At 35.8% G+C, this 19,793-nt stretch overlaps 1 long non-coding RNA gene across 1 annotated transcript; it reads left to right on the forward strand.

Annotated features, from left to right (window-relative positions):
* The first annotated feature begins 15,670 nt into the window (after positions 1-15,670).
* Positions 15,671-19,324, forward strand: LOC109051183. Its single transcript, XR_006157997.1, has 5 exons — positions 15,671-15,777; positions 15,934-16,127; positions 18,467-18,507; positions 18,614-18,940; positions 19,120-19,324. It is a non-coding gene; the product is annotated as an uncharacterized LOC109051183 (long non-coding RNA).
* The last annotated feature ends 469 nt before the right edge of the window (positions 19,325-19,793 follow it).

The raw sequence follows: 19,793 nt of genomic DNA on the forward strand, positions 1-19,793 counted from the left end.
CAGTACTCCATTCCATTGTCCGCAATGGACTCATCATAAAGTAAACACTCTGGGAGATATCTATGATGATAGTTGCTTACAATCCTTCCAGAATCTTAAAACTCAGTATAATCTGCCAGGCACTTCCTTTTTTTATGTATTTGCGCATTAGATCGGCCCTACGGGCATATGGGGTGCCCTGGAACTCTCAATTGCCTATTCACCCTTTGCGCAAACTAATCCTTCCCTCTGAGGAATTTCCCTCTTCTGCTTCAGTCATCTACCTTTTTCTTCTTGAGCATTCATACAAACCTTTATCTATTACAACTGTCTGGGCTAAGGACCTTAATGAGGATGTACATGTTTTATTTTCGGATCATATATGGGGAATTTTTAAACTGTCTTCTAAAAACCCTAACCACCAAATGATTCATTGGAAATTGCTGCATAGGGTTTACTTGACTCCAATGAAACGTTTTCATATGAATCTGTCTTCTTCTCCTAAGTGCAATCTCTGTTCACAAGGATCTTTAGGCACATTTTTGCATTTTTTTTGGGAGTGCCCCTCTCTCTCTCCTTTTTGGTCTCAGCTCTCACAGGACCTTTCTTATTTGTTGGGTACTGAGATTTGTTTGACTCCACGCCATTTTTTCATGAATGACTTTTGGGACCTTACCTTGTCTGTCCAACAAAGAGGTTTACTGTTAGCTGCTCTCACTGCAGCAAAAAAGTTGCTAGTCAACCGTTGGAATCCTCCTCACACAATGGACAGACGAACCTGGGCGGTATATTTGTTGGACATTATCTTGATGGAACTGTCAACTTCTCGTATACATGGGTCTAATGTGAAAACTGTTAATTTATGGCATTCATCTTTTAATGTTGTGTCATCTTTTCTAAAATCTTTGTAAATATTATTTTTATTGTATTTTATGTATTAATATTACTTAATTTATTTTTATTATTATTATCTATTTTACTTTATGTATTTATTTATTATTTTTCTTCTCTACCCTTAAGTCTACCAGGGGGTGGGATGGGTTGGGATGGGTTCGAAACTTGTACAGTTGCTTCTTTGCTTGATACTACTGTTCACAGAAAAAAAAAAAATCAATAAACAGTTGTTAACAAAAAAAATAATGAAAATTGTGAAATAATTACACAATAATAAGTTTACTTTAGTGCTGAAATGATATGGGGTGGGTTTAGATCTGCCGGTGGGGGTTCCCTCAAGATTTGTCTGTTGGTTTTTATGATGGGGTTTTTCAGTTCATTAGTTATGGTTCATTTCCACTGAGCGGTACGGTTTAGTACAGTACGGAACGGTACGCATTTATGTCCGTTTCCATTGTCAGAAGTTGTGAATGGTACCAAAATAGCAAACTGTACCTTACCACTTTTTTGGTACCCTTCCATTGGGTTACCTAGCACAGCAAAGGGTACCAAGAGGGTGGAGCTAAACTCACCGCAGAATGTTGATTGGTTGACTAGAATCGTCACTTTTGCTTGATACAAGGGGATAAAGCTTCTCCTTCACTCCTCCAGCTCTGCTGTCCATGAGTGTAGGGCTTATTTACATCAGAGTGCGCAAACACAAACACAAAGTGCGTAAACACAAACACAAAAATAACAGTGTATTTTGTAAATTTTATATTTTCACATTTTTCAATATGCATTCTTGTGGACTTGTGAAAAGTCATTGCCAAAAAACCTGCATAATTTTCAAAATATTACTGTTATTGTGTCGTGAAATGTAGTTTTTAAGAGTTTTCAAGTGAATGTAGTTGTTTAAAGCTCAAATCTGCGGTTATTTATAAAGATAGCACCTATTTGAAAATTGTGCAGATTTTGGAGCTCCAGGTGATTACCGGGCGCTCAGTGCTCATGTATCTGATAGAGCAGCCTTAGCTCGGTTGTCCTTCCGACATTTGCCGCTGGCTCTGATGTCCCTGTAGTGATTAAACATGAGATAAAATTACTTTTGGGTAAATTTAACAGGCATTTTGGTCTCATTAATCTGTTTGTTCCTGGTCATATCATTTTGGCTGAGCACAAAGTTATGTTTAAATTTATGTAGTGTAGCTACAAGGGTTAAATTACACTATACCAAAACCTTAAGAAAATGTATTTATACTGACTACGTCACCCCTTTAAAGTGAGGGGAACTGAATACTTGGTTAAAATCAGACAAACAGGTTCATTACCATGGAGGGCAGAGACATGGGTATCAGTATACAAAATGTTTATTAAGTTCACAGTAATCAGATAAAAACAAAGACAAAGATGTAGCTCAAATGAGCTTAACAACCACAGCTCAGTACACCACACAAAGACAAATAACTAGAATGGCTAAGGCTTGCCCATAGCAGGGTAGGCTAGCTGTAGAGTGATTATTCTTAAATCACACACACATACACACATACACACAGTGAGGTGAGTGATCACAAACAGCAATCCACACCCCCACCACCAGGGTACTAGAACAACTAGCCTCCCGACTCAAGAGCCAGATATTGGTCACCAGGACAAATAAGTTACACAGTTGCTCGGCAGTTTACTCGAAGACAAATGGACTCAACCCAGCAGGGGATAATGACAGCCTTACACACCACCACGAAGCCACGAACAAGATGCTATTCCAGCTTTTAAAGGGGTCATATGATGTTGCTAAAAAGAACATTATGTTGTGTATTTGGTGTAGTGAAATGTGTTTATTCGGTTTAAGGTAAAAAAAAAAAAACATTATTTTCCACATACCGTATATTATTGTTTCTCCTTTATGCCCCGCCTTTCTAAAACACGTCGATTTGTTCCGAAAAGCTCTGAGGTGTGCTCTGATTGGCCAGCTATCCAGTGCACTGTTATTGGTCGAATGCCTCAAGCGGGTAGGTGTACATGTTAATAAAGGATTTTGCTTCCAAATTATGCTACCATCTGTTTAAATGGGAGGTAGCAAAATCTGACAGGGTAGCACAAATCATCAGAACAATGGCGCGACATGACAAAACCAATAAAACCCATTACAAACGAGGTATTTGTTGCATCCAGTAGGGATATAATTAGGGTTATAATGACGTATACTGTCTTTTTATGCGTTGTGTTGCATCTTCCCACACGTTGGTGTAGACATGTGGGGGCGTTTAAACAAGGTGTTTTAAGAGTGCATGGACCAGTTTTATTCACGTACAGCTTGTAACACACCAAAGGGAAAGGAAAACTTGAAATCGCATCATATGACCTCTTTAATCGGAAACCCACACACACCAAGGGGCGGAGCTAGCAATTACACATCCCAGGTGGTCTAATCACAACCTTTATATAACAAGTAAAATGTTCTGATAGGCTGACATTCTAAATACAGGGGAGGGAACTTACCCATTCTTATATGTATATATATATATATTATATATATATATATATGTGTGTGTGTGTGTGTGTGTGTGTGTTGTGTGTGTGTGTGTGTGTGTGTGTATTATATATATATATATATATATATATATATATATATATATATATGTACACACACACACACACACAGCAGTTCAGGTTGGTGATTTTTAATATCCAAGCACTGATTATCAAACAGATATGATCTAATCGGCCATGCAATGTTTAGCATGTCATCTTTAGGTTCCATATTTACAGACTCTAATGTTAAAGCTTATTTGTGTTATGTATGTATGTATGTACAGTATGTATGTCACATTGTGAATTAGCTTTGACAGTTACAGAGCATTAAACATTCACAGCAATATAAACTTCAGACTTCAACTTTACATATTGTCTAATTTTCTGATATTAAATGGGTAGGTCTAGATGTGAAAACAATGGCCATCGTGTCATGACAGCAACTCTGCTGTTTCCATTTGAGGTTAAGAAAACTATGAGAACTGAGATACATAAATGTATTAAGGTTTCAGAAGCTGTTTGTCACCGAGCAAACCAGTGGAACATATTTCTGGTTTTGGTTTAGCACTTGAGTTGAATTTATCAGTCACTTTTATCTGTATTTTTATTTTTTTTTATAATTAATGAACAAAATATTATTATTATTAGTTTAATTTCCAAAGCAGTTAACAAAATAATGCAATATGAAATGAGTTAAATTAGAATAAATATTTTTTTATGAGATATGTTTGTAAAATTTCATGCATGAAGATATTTTTGGTTACAAAAAAATCTTTTTCTTCACATGTATATTTTTTCCTTTTTTCCCCTTTTTTAACAAATGGCATGTTTCAATTAAATAATATACAAAGGGTACTGATTATATTTTAAATATATTCAAAATATAATATACAATTAGCATATTATCAGGTCTAGCAGCCATTCATTTCTTCTCAGTTAATTTATTGTTAAATAAAAAAATAAAAAAAGATACAGTTTTAAAGGTTAAATGCAAATGAACCAGATCAAAAACATAACATCAGATTTGATAACTAAATGACTAAATTACTTATGAATCCAACAATCATGCTTAATGTGTACTTGTGTAAAATCCTAAATGTTATATTTTCCTGGCCAGTGGTGTAAACACATTTTATTCAATTATTCAATATTCAGTTCAGTATTTATAATACAAGACTGTACTGTATAGTTATATGTCTATAAATAAATTTTCTAAATACTATTTTTTTTTTTTTTTTTTGGAAAAGTGTGACAACTAGTTTCCCCAGTACTCTTAATACTGCACAGTAAAACCATTTATTATTCATGTATTATTCACATAATACTCATAAACATGTTATGTAGTCACACGTAGATGCTGTTGACTTGAAGACTATTTTATATGGCTAGAAATGTCTATATCTATATGTTTATATATAAATGTCTAAATCTATAATTTGTTTTACTTATAGAAGTAAGACAAGTATATATATATATATATATATATATTCCTCAATAACTAAATAGATAAGAATTTTAGTAATTATATTAAAATTTCATATGGTTTCACATATTTACCTTTTTGCACTTGTAACTCTTGCACTTAAAGGTATATTTACCTTTTTGCACTTTGCGTCTTGAGGCTGATATGTAACTTCTGTCTGCAGATCAGCACTATAAATGTGTTTTTCCAACTGTTCTGCATTCCCAAGAGCAAAAACTAAGAATGAAACAAAGAATTTAGAATCAACATTTTTAAACTGTAACAATATGGGGACACAAACATGCCAAACTAACAGTCAAAAGACTAAGTAATGAAAAACATGCTCACTGCAGAAGAGCATCATATTGATATTTTCACAGACAGCACTATTATTGTATATTTAATTTGCTTAAGTTTCCTTTAAGAAGAATAACTCACAAATCACTACAATGATCAGAAGCCCGTTCGTAAGTGCAGAAATGATGATAATAATCTGCCATTGTGTTTGATTCTGATCAATCAACTCCAGCACTGTCTGATTGTGACACTCAGTTGTGTTTCTGTAATGAAAGATTTCACAGTCTGTTACTGCCAGTCTTTTACTGGAGCACATGATGCAGTTTTGAAAAACTGAATTAAATACTGTTAACAGATTAATCTCAATGTGGAGTGACCAATGAGAGGCCTTATGAAAAAAAAAAAAAAAACCTGTAATAGTAAATAACAAATGTAAATAAACACATTGATCATCAACATGTCTTGATCACTGAAGAAGAAAATAAACTCACCAGGTTTTATTTAATTTTAACATAAAGGCATGTTGTGTGTCTATCATGATAAAACCTTAATAACAAACCTATATAATGAGTTTGGTGTGTTATAGCAGTTAAATCTTTATTTATTTGTTGATCAATTATTTTTTTTATTAATATTTTTAGTTTAGTTTTAGTTCACTAAAATCTTATGATATTTAGTCGACTAAAACTAGACTAAAACTAAAAACAATTCAGAAGACTAAAATATGACTAAAACTAAATGCCATTTTAGTCAGAAGACTATGAATAAGACTAAATCAAAATTTGCTGTCAAAATTAACGATTGTTTCTATGAGTAATTTCAGTTTTAGTAAGGAGGATTTGGGTATGAATAAGTGTAATTTTGTTCTGAGCAAGTGATAAAGCTGCTAAATAATACTGAATAGACCTTATATAGGAATGCTGTGATAGGCGTCGTATTCCTATGTGGATCAGATGAGAGTCAGTCGATGCAAGCTTGACTCATGTGACCTGTTAGAACTAATGCTATACTCTTGATTTGTCCATGTAATACAAAAACACAATACAAGTATCCAGTATACATAAAACACAAATTTTCTAATTTTGCACACAAGGCATTTCTTGGATTAATAATGTTTTATTTTAAATAGTGGTGTCATTGGTGGTTCTGTTTTTCTGTCATGTTTTTTCCACTGAACATGGTCTTAAACTTCAAGACACTGTTCTAAACTGGAGACACAATGACAGCAACATTGTGCATGATAAATTTCCCAACAGACATTTACGTCACAAGCAGAAGAACTAAGGCTATGTCCACACGAAGCCAGAGCTTTCCCTATCCGATCTTTTTTTTCCCCTCGTCTCAAGAAATATCTGCGTCCACACGAAACCACAAAACCAACACAAAACTATGTAGTAAACATGCCAGACCAGCATGTGGCGCTATAATTCTGCCATAGAGATACACTAAAAAGGGAGAAGAAGACATGGACTATGTGCATAAACCTTGCGCACGGTATACAAACGAACATGGAACATTAAATTTATTAATCTGTGTTAATGTTAGATAATAAAAAGACAATCATTCAGTGTTTGTTTATGTTTTTGTTGCTGTTACGTGACGTAGCATTGTTTGACTAGGGGTGAAACGTGGGCTTATGACGTCATCGTTTCAGAAAATACACGGATTCGCTGTCTACACGAAAACGTAAAGACGGCGTTTTCAGATTTATCCACTCTGGGACCCGGTTTCAAAAAATAGCGGTTTCACCTTCTGAAAATGCCAGATCCATGTGGATGAAACGCCCATCCGATAAAAAATTTGTGCGTATTCACAGAAACGCGTCTCCGTGTGGACGGGGCCTAAAAGATGCAGTGGTCATAAAACAAAACAAGCTTGCAAGAAAAAAAAAAGCTGGAGAATTAGAGTCCTACATTTCAGCCAGGGCCCAACGGGCCCCAACTTTTTTACGTCCCTCGGGACGGGCTTCTGGCCAATTTTCACGTCATAGTTCTGACGCAGGCCGGGCCTCGGGCCTGTTTTAGGCTTCTCCTTATTTTTATATTTTAGACATCCATCAATTAGTGTTGAAAAAATTGCCATGCTGGTGGAAACAACACAAGACTGTGCTAACACGACTGTCAAGAGCAATAGGCTTAAGCTTTCCAAAAAAACATTGGCAAAAGTAATTACAGTAAATGTAAAGGTGATATTTGAATTATTTACTAATAAATAGTGTTGTCTGAGTCTATTTCGCAAGGATGAAGTTGCTGATCCCACTCGCCACCTCTTCATTAGACACACCTTTAGAGAGAAGTGCATCTTTACGGATTATGATTATGATTATAATGATATATATATATATATATATATATATATATATATATATATATATATATATATATATATATATATATATATATATAATTTCGTTAAGTAGTAATTTAAAGCTTTCTATAGACATATTTATCATGTCTGTGAGGCATCTATTTACTGAGTTTCGGTTCATTTTTGTGAAGTGCTCCTGTTCAAGACGAGACGGCAGAAAGTGCATCATGATTGTTTTCTTTATTTTATAGAAGCACAACATTTTGTTGATATTTTGAGTGCACGCAAATAACAGTAGACCATTTACGATTACGAATGATGTATTACTCTTACCTTTATAAGCAAAAATGACAGCGTATTCACTGAAAAAAATGCAAGTGATCGCGCTGGCGCCTCCATATCCTGCAAAGTGTGCTTCATTTACCTAGGTTTAACATTTAAACATTGTTATATGCTTGAACTGTTTTATAACTATAGATTTTATTTTAGGCAAGTTGTGATGATTTGAGAAAGCTAAATTGATCAAAAATAGGCTCACTGTCTGCCACTGGCCACTTGGTCATTACTTTAAAAAAACAAAAACTTATATTTAACAAACAAAAAATGCTTCAAATGTTTTTCTAAATTAATTAATAAAAAAACAAAACAAAATATAATCACTTTGTCATTACATACAAAACTAAACTATTTTAATAGCTGGAAAAGTAGTATAAGCTGTTTTGGGAGAAGGGGAAAAAAAGACGGGCTTGGGTCGGACTGAGGCCAGTAATTCTGATAAGCTGTCGGACACGAATTTGAGGCCCGTGCAGGGCTCTATGGAGAATAGACAAATGGTGTTGGTCTCTTTTTACTTGTGGCGGTGTATACACACCTGCTCAGAATACCTCTCCACACAACCATTAACACCTCAAAATTACTGAATCCTCTTCAGTTTGCCTACAGAGCAAACAGGTCTGTGGACGATGCAGTCAACATGGGACTGCATTACGTTCTGCAACATCTAGACTGCTGATAGTAGTTTGGCTGGGCTCGATCACACCTTCTGCTCTCACTATCAACATTGAGCACCGCAGGGCTGTGTGTTAAGTCATTTCTTGTATACACTTTACACAAATGACAACATCAGTCCATCACCTAGCATAAAATAGTTGAAATAATGAACATGTAAGGAGTGAAATTATTTCCTTATGAAATGAATTCTTTGTGAAGACAAACATTCAGGAACTCTCGCAATACAAATGCAAATACAACAAGACAATGGGCTTTGATCTCCTCGTGGAGCCAAACACTCAGAAACTCTCGCAATGCAAATGCCATGCCACAAGACAACAGATAGGAAGATCTGGAAGAAAGACCATTTGCTCTTTGGTACCTTCACCAATCCTTCCCCCCTGGGCACATGGTTCAGGCAACTAAAAGTTGTTACACTCACATAAAACATTTACTATATCTTTATGATTCATGATCATAAACTTTTCATGTTTGGTATCATTTAAAAGGTCTTTGTGCGATTGGTAAATTGGTCTCAATTTCACAGTAGTCACTATTTAAGGGAAGTGACAAAACACTACTGCGCAGTTTCTGTAGCCAGAAAGCCCGTAGTGTGGAGTGTATTTCATATGCTCCATACTATGTATCTTCCTGAAGTCAGGTATACTATTATTTATTCAAAAATGTAATTGTGTTAAACACATTGTGCCTACAGAGCACACTGTATAGTTGTTTGTGCTACTACATGTACACATTGGCTTGTTAAGTTTATTCTCTAAAACACCTGAGTGCTTTGCTATGCATTTTAGACCATGTGTCTTAAATTAGGATAACTGTTACATCTGTGACTATGTTAAATTTGTGTGCCTCCTGCATGGATCACTTGGCCGTTCCCAATATGGCTACAGTGTCTTTGTGCAGGAGCAAAGTTGCAACACAACTACAATGTGATTTACAATTACACTATCCTTTCTAAATTGGCTTCTAATTGTTTTTCATTATGTAATTGGCATGATACAATCTTACCTGACTGATAATAAATTGTTATATTTGATTTATTCTGCATTATTCTTAATTCATTATTACTAGTAGATTAAAGCAAAGGTATTACCTCAAATCTGTGTTCAGGATTGTTCATAAGAAAGGTTTAATAGATGGAGCATAGGGCACATTAATTGAGTCCATTTTGATTTCTGACTATCGCTGTCTTAAATAAGTTGCAGTTTTCGTAAATACAGGTCCTTCTCAAAAAATTAGCATATTGTGAAAAAGTTCATTATTTTCCATAATGTAATGATAAAAATTAAACTTTCATATATTATAGATTCATTGCACACCAACTGAAATATTTCAGGTCTTTTATTGTTTTAATACTGATGATTTTGGCATACAGCTAATGAAAACCCAAAATTCCTATCTCAAAAAAATTTGCATATTTCATCCGACCAATAAAAGAAAAGTGTTTTTAATACAAAAAAAGTCAACCTTCAAATAATTATGTTCAGTTATGCACTCAATACTTGGTCGAGAATCCTTTTTCAGAAATGACTGCTTCAATGCGGCGTGGCATGGAGGCAATCAGCCTGTGGCACTGCTGAGGTGTTATGGAGGCCCAGGATGCTTCGATAGCGTCCTTAAGCTCATCCAGAGTGTTGTGTCTTGCGTCTCTCAACTTTCTCTTCACAATATCCCACAGATTCTCTATGGGGTTCAGGTCAGGAGAGTTGGCAGGCCAATTGAGCACAGTAATACCATGGTCAGTAAACCATTTACCAGTGGTTTTGGCACTGTGAGCAGGTGCCAGGTCATGCTGAAAAAATGAAATCTTCATCTCCATAAAGCTTTTCAGCAGATGGAAGCATGAAGTGCTCCAAAATCTCCTGATAGCTAGCTGCATTGACCCTGCCCTCGATAAAACACAGTGGACCAACACCAGCAGCTGACATGGCACCCCAGACCATCACTGACTGTGGGTACTTGACACTGGACTTCAGGCATTTTGGCATTTCCTTCTCCCCAGTCTTCCTCCAGACTCTGGCACCTTGATTTCCGAATGACATGCAAAATTTGCTTTCATCCGAAAAAAGTACTTTGGACCACTGAGCAACAGTCCAGTGCTGCTTCTCTGTAGCCCAGGTCAGGCGCTTCTGCCGCTGTTTCTGGTTCAAAAGCACACGCCTGTGCACGGTGGCTCTGGATGTTTCTACTCCAGACTCAGTCCACTGCTTCCGCAGGTCCCCCAAGGTCTGGAATCGGTCCTTCTCCACAATCTTCCTCAGGGTTCGGTCACCTCTTCTCGTTGTGCAGCGCTTTTTTTGCCACACTTTTTCCTTCCCACAGACTTCCCACTGAGGTGCCTTGATACAGCACTCTGGGAACAGCCTATTCGTTCAGAAATTTCTTTCTGTGTCTTACCCTCTCGCTTGAGGGTGTCAATGATGGCCTTCTGGGTTAACCTCTTACCCATGATTGCGGTTTTGAGTAATGAACCAGGCTGGGAGTTTTTAAAAGCCTCAGGAATCTTTTGCAGGTGTTTAGAGTTAATTAGTTGATTCAGATGGTTAGGTTAATAGCTCGTTTAGATATGCTAATTTTTTGAGATAGGAATTTTGGGTTTTCATGAGCTGTATGCCAAAATCATTAGTATTAAAACAATAAAAGACCTGAAATATTTCAGTTGGTGTGCAATGAATCTAAAATATATGAAAGTTTAATTTTTATCATTACATTATGGAAAATAATGAACTTTTTCACAATATGCTAATTTTTTGAGAAGGACCTGTATATAAAAACTATGCTTTTTGTTACGAGTAAGCAGAGCGTGACCGACTTAAAGGTAGATATTTACCCTGCATCCAATGTTTAAGATCAGAACTGACGAGTTTGTGTTCGGGAAGAGCATTCAATCGGCCGAAATGATTCTTCTAAAGCGATACCGAGACTGCAGTGAACGAATAATTGAAAGTATGGGATTTCCAGAATACTTAAATATCTAAATTAATAAACAATCGATATCTGTGATCAGCTTTTGATAGAAATGTTGCCCAAATTTAATGATCACGTGAAATTGGAGTCAGATTAAACACGGAGCTAGACTAAAATTCAAACTAAATCCTGATAAATTCAGAAGCACAAATAAAAGACCGAATACGCATTAACCCTTTAACCAGGCCGCTGGATTCCGCTTTTTGGGCTGGCGGGTGGATCCTTATAGACAGTTTCAAATACCTCGGAGTAACATTGGACAATACACTTACCTTTGTTCAGCACATTACAGATATTCAGAAAAGAAGTCACCAAAGACTGTTAGTCATTCCTAAACTCAAAGGACTTAATGTTGCTTCTCATTTATTATTGTTACTTTATCAGACCATCATTCTGCCAATTCTATTGTATTGTTCTACCTGTTTTTTCAACATGCTTTCTGTTAAAAACCAGACCAAATTTACAAAGGTGTCCAATATTGCTGCGAAAGTTATAGGTCTTTCAACACCCAACCTCACAGAACTCAATTACAGAGCTATTATACGCATCGCATCTTCAATAGAACAGGACTCCACACATCCACTTAATGAGTATTTAGCCCCACTGCCCTCAGGGCGCAGGTAAAGGGCTATGAGGTGCAGGAGGGCCCGTTTTGGAAGGAGCGTGACTCTTTTTTTGCTTTATTTTGTATTATGTAATGTTATGTGTGTGTGTCAAATGAGTGCAGTGCTGTGGAAAATAATTTCCCCTTTGGGTACAATAAAGTTAAAGTTATTTAGACAGACCAGGGACTTATGTGAGGATCCTGTTTGTGGACTTCATCTCGGCCTTTAACACTCTCATTCCAAACCTCCTCCTGCTCAAACTAACTCAGCTCTCCGTGCCCACCTCCATCTGTCAGTAGATCAACAGCTTCCTGACAGACAGGCAGCAGCTAGTGAGGCTGGGAAAACTCACATCCAGCACCCTTATAATCAGCACTGGAGCTCCTCAGGGCTGTGTTCTCTCCCCAATGCTCTTCTCCCTGTACACTAATGATTGCACGTCTAAGGACCCCTCTGTCAAGCTCCTGAAGTTTGCAGACCACACCACACTTATCGGCCTCATTCAGGACAGTGATGAGTCTACTTACAGACAGGAGGTTAAGGAGCTAACTGTCTGGTGCAGTCTTAACAATCTGGAGCTCAACACGCTCAAAACAGTGGAGATGATTGTGGACTTCAGAAGAAACCCCACTGCTCTCCCCCCACTCACCATCATGAACAGCACTGTAATGACAGTGAAGTCATTCAGGTTCCTGGGCACCCACGTGTCCCAGGACCTGAAGTGGGACATTCACATGGCGCTTTTCCACTGCATGGTGCGGCACGGTACGGCTCGGTACTGTTCACTTTTGGGGCGGGTTTCCACTGGGTTTCCACCTGGTACTTTTTTTAGTACCACCTCGGTTGAGGTTCCAAGTGAACCGTACCGTTCCCAAACCGTGATGTGTAAACTCTGCTGATCACAGATTGGCCAGAGAGAACATTCTCTACCTGTGTCACTGAACTTGTGACACAAATAAAGAACCGCTAGATTAAAATCAGCACAGCCAGCGAAGATGTCACGATTTGCTAGTGAGGAACGAAGACACCAGGAGTACATCAACAAGGAATTTATTCAGATCGTGGGGAATCACATGTAGCACAAGGAATAGACATAAACAATACTGGACAAAGAAAGTCAAGACAGGGAACACCATTTAAAGACATGACAGGAGGAGGGGATGACAAGACACACCTGGAATTTATAGAAATAAACAGGGAACACCTGGAATAAAATTAACACAATGGGAACAGGAAGGACCAAATATGGGCATGTAAGGCACATGAGGAGCAAAAACACACACAAACACGGGACAGAGTCTGACAGAAGGACTGAAAGCAACTGTTTTGAATGAGCACACCTTTTTTTAACAACCAAAAAGTTTCGTTGTCTGTTGCGGAAAGCAGAGGAGTGGATCCAGAGAGAGCTTGATGGGGCAACGCGGAATGAAAAAATTTTTTAGGAGTCGTGGCAGTAGACTATAACGACATGTGAATAACCCCGTCCACTCTAAAGCGATACTTAACTGCAGTGGAAATGCAAACCATGCTGAGCCGAGCCATACCATGCAGTGGAAAAATGCCAGTAGACTCCATTGTTAAAAAGGCCCAGTAGAGGTTGTACTTCCTTCACCAGCTGAGGAAGTTCAACCTGCTTAAGGAGCTGCTGAAACAGTTCTACTCCCCCATCATTGAATCCGTCCTCTGCGCTTCAATAACTGTCTGGTTCAGCTCAGCTACCAAATCTGACCTCAGAATACTACAGAGGGTAGTCCGGACTGCTGAGCGAATCATCGGTACAACCCTCCCCACTTTCCAAGAACTGTACTCATCCAGAGTGAGCAAAAGGGCTGGCAAAGTCACTCTGGACCCCTCACATCCAGCACAGTCCCTTTTTGAACTTTTGCCGTCTGGTCGACGCTACAGAGCTCTGAGCACCAGAACGGCCTGACACAGGAACAGTTTCTTCCCTCAGGCAATCCATCTCATGAACACCTCACAATAATTATGGAACACACACTATTTATACACTTATACACTTATTTATCTAACATGCATACTTAGTCTACATTTCAATTTGCACATAATTTACCTGTACATACAATTGTCTATTGCTATATACCTGTACATACAATTGTCAATTTATATATTTTTATTACTTATTTACTTGTTTTTTTTTATTCTTTTTATTATATGTTTTTTGTTCTGTCGCTGTCATTCTGTTACACTGTGGAAGCTTCTGTCACGAAAACAAATTCCTTGTATGTGTAAACATACCTGACAATAAAAGCTCTTTCTGATTCTGATTCTGTATATGACAAAACTCTAGGTGCTGAGGACACACAAACACACACACACGTGCGCGCACAAACACATACATATTATATCAGTATACAAGCATACTGTCCATGTATAATGAACAAATATAGATATAAGCAAAAAAGAGTTCAGAAGAATTCAACTGAATGAAAACAAACAAGCAACACGCAACCAAAGCTGTTTGCTTATAAGCACAGTTTGAAACACAAAATTCATTACAAAGCTAAATGTTTGGGACTTTGTTTGTGCAGTGATCTCTTGTTTGATTGTTCTCCTAGGTTTCTCTGCATGAATGAGGATGTACAGTAAGTGGAAGCTCTGCATTCTTGTTGTTGATGAAAAAGAAAACAAATGACGTTACAATGTGATAGCAGCCCACTCACTTGCTCTTCTGGTCTGATAACAGTTCTCTAGACTCTAGTCTCTCCTCTCATCAGATTGAGAATATTACAGTCTCTGTACAGCACTTGTACAGTTTGTCTGAATACAAACGAGAGAGGGGAATTGTGAGACAGATCTTGCTGAATTGAGCCCAGACAGGAGAGCAAAAAAGAAAAAAACTCAATGCAGGTGATTTCTTGTTGTCAGCTGTTTGTTTTCATTGTGGAAATCCATTTGAAAGACAAATTCATTATCGACCCTTTTGTTTTTTGGTCCCCTTTCTTTCAGTTTACACAGAGAACAATGTCTGTGTGTGTAACATTATTAATATACATGTATTTAATTCTCAGAGGGAGTTCAGGTGCATTTATTCTTAACAGAAGTTGCTGTCTTTTGTTTTTAAACAAATGGTCTGCCCATTCACTTGCTCATCAGGTCTGACAGCTAACTCTCCTCCCATAAGAGTCAATCCAGTTTTTTAACAGCACTTTTTTAACAGGTCTGTCAGGATAAAAAAAAGTGTGATAAACTATGAGCTAGACCTTTCTGGATTGAGCCCATATGGAGCAATAAATAAATAAAAAAATACATAAAAACAATGCAGGTGATTTCTTGTCAACTGTTTGTTTTCATTGTTGAAAACCATTTGAAAGACTCATGAATGTCCCTGATGTTTTAGTTCCCTCTCTTTCAGTTTACACAGAGAGAAAAGTGTTTGTATGTCTGTGTGTGTGTGTATATATATATATATATATATATATATATATATATATATATATATATATATATATATATATAAGCTTTGATTTTTTGAATGAATTGTTTTGATTGTTAAATTGATTTTATTGTTTTTATGAGTAGTTGTTTTTGTTTTGTTTTCAAACACATGAACTGCCTACTCACCTGCTCATCAGGTCTGACAGCTAACTCTCCTCCCATCAGATTGACAGAGTCAATCCAGTTTTTTAACAGCACTTGTTCAGTCTGTCAGGATGAAGACAAGTGACAGAAACTATGAGCCAGACCTTTCTGGACTGAACCCAGATATGGAGCAAAAAAATGCAGGTATCTATATCTATATTCTCTTCAGTAGAGAGTAACTGTTTTTCTGTTTTTTAACTGCATCTGTTGGTGTTGTTAATATCAAGCACATTTGAAAGGCATTTCTTGGAAAATCCAGATTGTAGTTGTTTTCAGTTCTCTCTTTTGGTTTCTCTGCAGCTCACAAATGAAAATGTGACTGGAAGCTCCTCTGCGATCCTATCCTGCTCTTACAGTGACAAACAAACTGAAGTCAAGACAAGAAAAGACTCAATGACAGCAGGAATAAGACATTATTCAGATAAATGATTCACTTCAGAATCCAGAATTTTCTCAGAGGAGTTTAAGAAATGAAGAATCATTCTCATACTCATGTAAGTTACTGATTAAATGTGCTCATTTCATTTATTCTTTTTCATTTCACTAAAAAGAAAACATGTAAGGATGCCTATAGGTGCCAGCTGAAAAGATTTATAACTAATGCAGCCAGAGATTGATTATGTTGGTCAGAAGAGACAAAAATGTCAAATTTGCCACAATTTCCTCAGCCGTTGTTTACAAACTCCTACACAACAAACAGTTAATTAACATTCAGTTAGTATTATAGTGTTATAAATTAACATAATTTGTTAAGAAAAAAAAAAACTATATATTTATAGTGTTATAAATTAACATAATTTGTTAAGTATATATATATATATATATATATATAAACTTTGCTATATTTTTAATGCTAATAACTGTGGAAACAGGTAATGTCCATAATTGTTCAGTTAAACTGGCACACTATTTTGTAGTCTAACAAAATAATATCATAAATAAAACTAAAAAAATAATAGCATTTTGATGAACTTGAATCCAGATACAGACAGATCATTTGAGACACAGTGAAGAATGGCAGAAACATGTAGAAGTTGAAGAGTACATGTGAAATGCTTGCAAAAGTCAACTTCTGTCTCAGGTGTATTGAATATACTTAAGTTCATTTGAGTATGATTAACAAATATCTGCTGCGCATTCCTGATCGTTCACGTGGTTGCCATTGACGTCACTTACGTCTGATGTCATCCATAGCACGCATGGCATACTGACACGGAAGCGTGTACGATCACTCGTTTGTTTTAAAAAAAAATTAATTTAAATTTCAGACATATCTATATCGGTACATTTAAATAAAACATATTAATATTAGTTGGGCACCATGATGATCAGGTATGTTGGATGAATGCTGAATGAAATGTTATTTGGGCAAACACATGTACAGGGCCTAGTTTGCGTGCTCGTATCTGCAACTAGCTTGTCATGTTTTGGTTTCAAAAGTATCATTAATACATTAATTTATCATTTATTCCTAATTAACAGGTTTATCATCAGGCAAATAGCTGCAATTATTATTTTGTCTTTAGCAAGTAGAAATAGCAATTTTGTATCATCATCTTGAATCTCGTTGCCTGTGCAGTTCGTTTCATTTGATAGTAATTTGATTTGTCTAGTCTTACAGTGGATTCAAGGTATTTAATGTTGAATCAGTAGGGTAAGTGTAAAGATGCTCCCCTTATAAACATTAACTAAATTGTACATTTGTAAAATTGTACAAAGTCTTTGGGATGTGTAAAATAATGATTCTGCCATAAAATCTGAAGTATTTGCTTAAGTATTTGCTTATTTAAATACAGGTGGTGATTTAAACCATACAGTTGTACCTTTTTTTTTTCAGGGAGTGTAGTATTACACTAGTTTATAATGCTCACACTTTATTTTAAAAACCAATTCTCATTAGTAACTAACTATTAACTATGTCTCTTGCTTCATTTAACTCACATTCTGTTGCTTATTAATAGTTAGTAAGGTAGTTGTTAAGGTGTCGGGTGGATTAAGGAATCTAAAATATGGTCATTCAGAATAAGGCATTAATATTTGCTTTATAAGTACTAATAAACAGCCAATATGTTATTAATAAACATGCTAATAACCAAGTAGTTAATAGTGAGAATTGGTCCTTAAAGTGTTACATTGTATTATTACACTATATATATATATATATATATATATATATATATATATATATATATATATATATATATTATTATTATTATTATTATTGGCAGGCTTGTCAAAATAGCAATAAACTGTATTCAGATTGAATGATTCAATCAATATGTCTGTAAGTTATGATAAATAATGAAGATGTTTGAGATGTATACTATGGTGAATTTATAGATATACAGTATCTCACAGAAGTGAGTACACCCCTCACATTTTTGTAAATATTTATGATGATGTTTGAGGTGTTTACTATGGTGAATTTATATATGTGTAAATTTGCTGTCCCCTCAAAATAACTCAACACACTTTGGGCCCAATTTGGACATTTTCACTTAGGGGTGCACTCACTTTTGTGGCCAGTGGTTTAAACATTGACGGCTGTGTGTTGAGTTATTTTGAGGGGACAGCATATTTACACTGTTATACAAGCTCTACACTCACTACTTTACATTGTAGCAAAGTGTCATTTCTTCAGTGTTGTCACATGAAATGATATAATAAAATATTTACAAAAATGTGAGGGGTGTACTCACTTCTTGTGAGATACTTTATGTATATATATTTGTTTGAAAATATATACATATTCTTATCCCATGTGGGAATTAAACTCATGATTCTCACTACTAGTGCCATGATCTACTGATTTTTTTTTCTTCTGTTTCTGCAGTTGCTGCTTCATCGGTGTACTTTCGGTGGTCATAACCAAAGGTGAGAACAAAACAAACTACATTTCAGTTAAATCCATGCAATATTAACATATACTGTATTAATGGCAGACCTTTGTGTTTACAGTTAAAGTATGTGTTTTTTTTAGTATCTCTGCAGGACACAGTAGAGGCCATTATTGGTGGTTCTGTTGTTCTGCCGTGTTCTTCAACTGAACATTATCTTAAACTTCAAGACATTAATGTGCACTGGAGACACAATGGCAGCAAGATTGTGTATGATATAGTCAAGGGTGAAGATTCAGTAGTGTTACAGGACCAAGAGTACAAGAACAGAGCTGAAAGTTTCCCGCCTGAGTATCTGAGAGGAAACTTCTCCATCAAACTGAACAATCTTCAACACACTGATGCAGGAACATATAGCTGCTATATCACGCCTTCATCTGAACAGAAGACTGTAGAGCTGATCATCAACGGTGTGTGAAAGTAACTGATAAATGGGTGGTTTTAATTAATTTTAAAAAGTTTTTAGAACATCTGAATACAGTAAGTGTTCAGATCTGTAATTATAGACAGATTTGTTTCATTTATCACAGTGCAATGATGTATTTGTTCTTTACTGGCTTTTTTTTTTTTTTTTTTTTTTTTTTTGCAGAATCAACAGCAGAAACAGGAAACAAATCCACTAATCAAGGAAACCAAGGAGAAGATACAGTGTTTACATTGTAGTGTACTCAAAAATTTAATTGTGATTTAATCGTAGCACCCATTATGCATCTAATCAAATCAAGTAAAATTGGACTGCTTTGAATATGTTATACGAACACAATATTCATTTGTAGATTAAACATGATTTAGATATGTCAATGTAACTTCTTTGCAACTAATTAACTAATTACTAATCTACCTGTTTTTGCAGTCTTCCAGGTCAACATATGAGTCCAGAATTGTGAGACATAGAACACCAGAATTAAAAGAAGTATTTAAAGAGGAACTGGGCAGGCAAAATTGGGATGATGTCTATAGTTATGAAAACCCAAATGAGGCTTATGATATTTTTCTGGAAAAAATATTAAACATTTACGATAAATGCTGTCCACTTAAAGCAATTAAAGTCAATCATAAAATACAGAAACCTTGGTTTACTAAAGGTATCATAAAAGCATGTAAGAAGAAAAATATATTGTATAGAAAATTTCTGAAATCTAGAACAAGAGATGCTGAAAATAAATATAAAGAATATAAGAATAAATTGGTAAATATAATTAGAAACAGTGAAAAAAAAAGAATACTATACAAAATTATTGATAGAACATAAACAAAATATAC

The sequence above is a fragment of the Cyprinus carpio genome, chromosome B22, assembly GCF_018340385.1.
Source record: "Cyprinus carpio isolate SPL01 chromosome B22, ASM1834038v1, whole genome shotgun sequence".
Taxonomy (NCBI): Eukaryota; Metazoa; Chordata; class Actinopteri; order Cypriniformes; family Cyprinidae; genus Cyprinus; species Cyprinus carpio.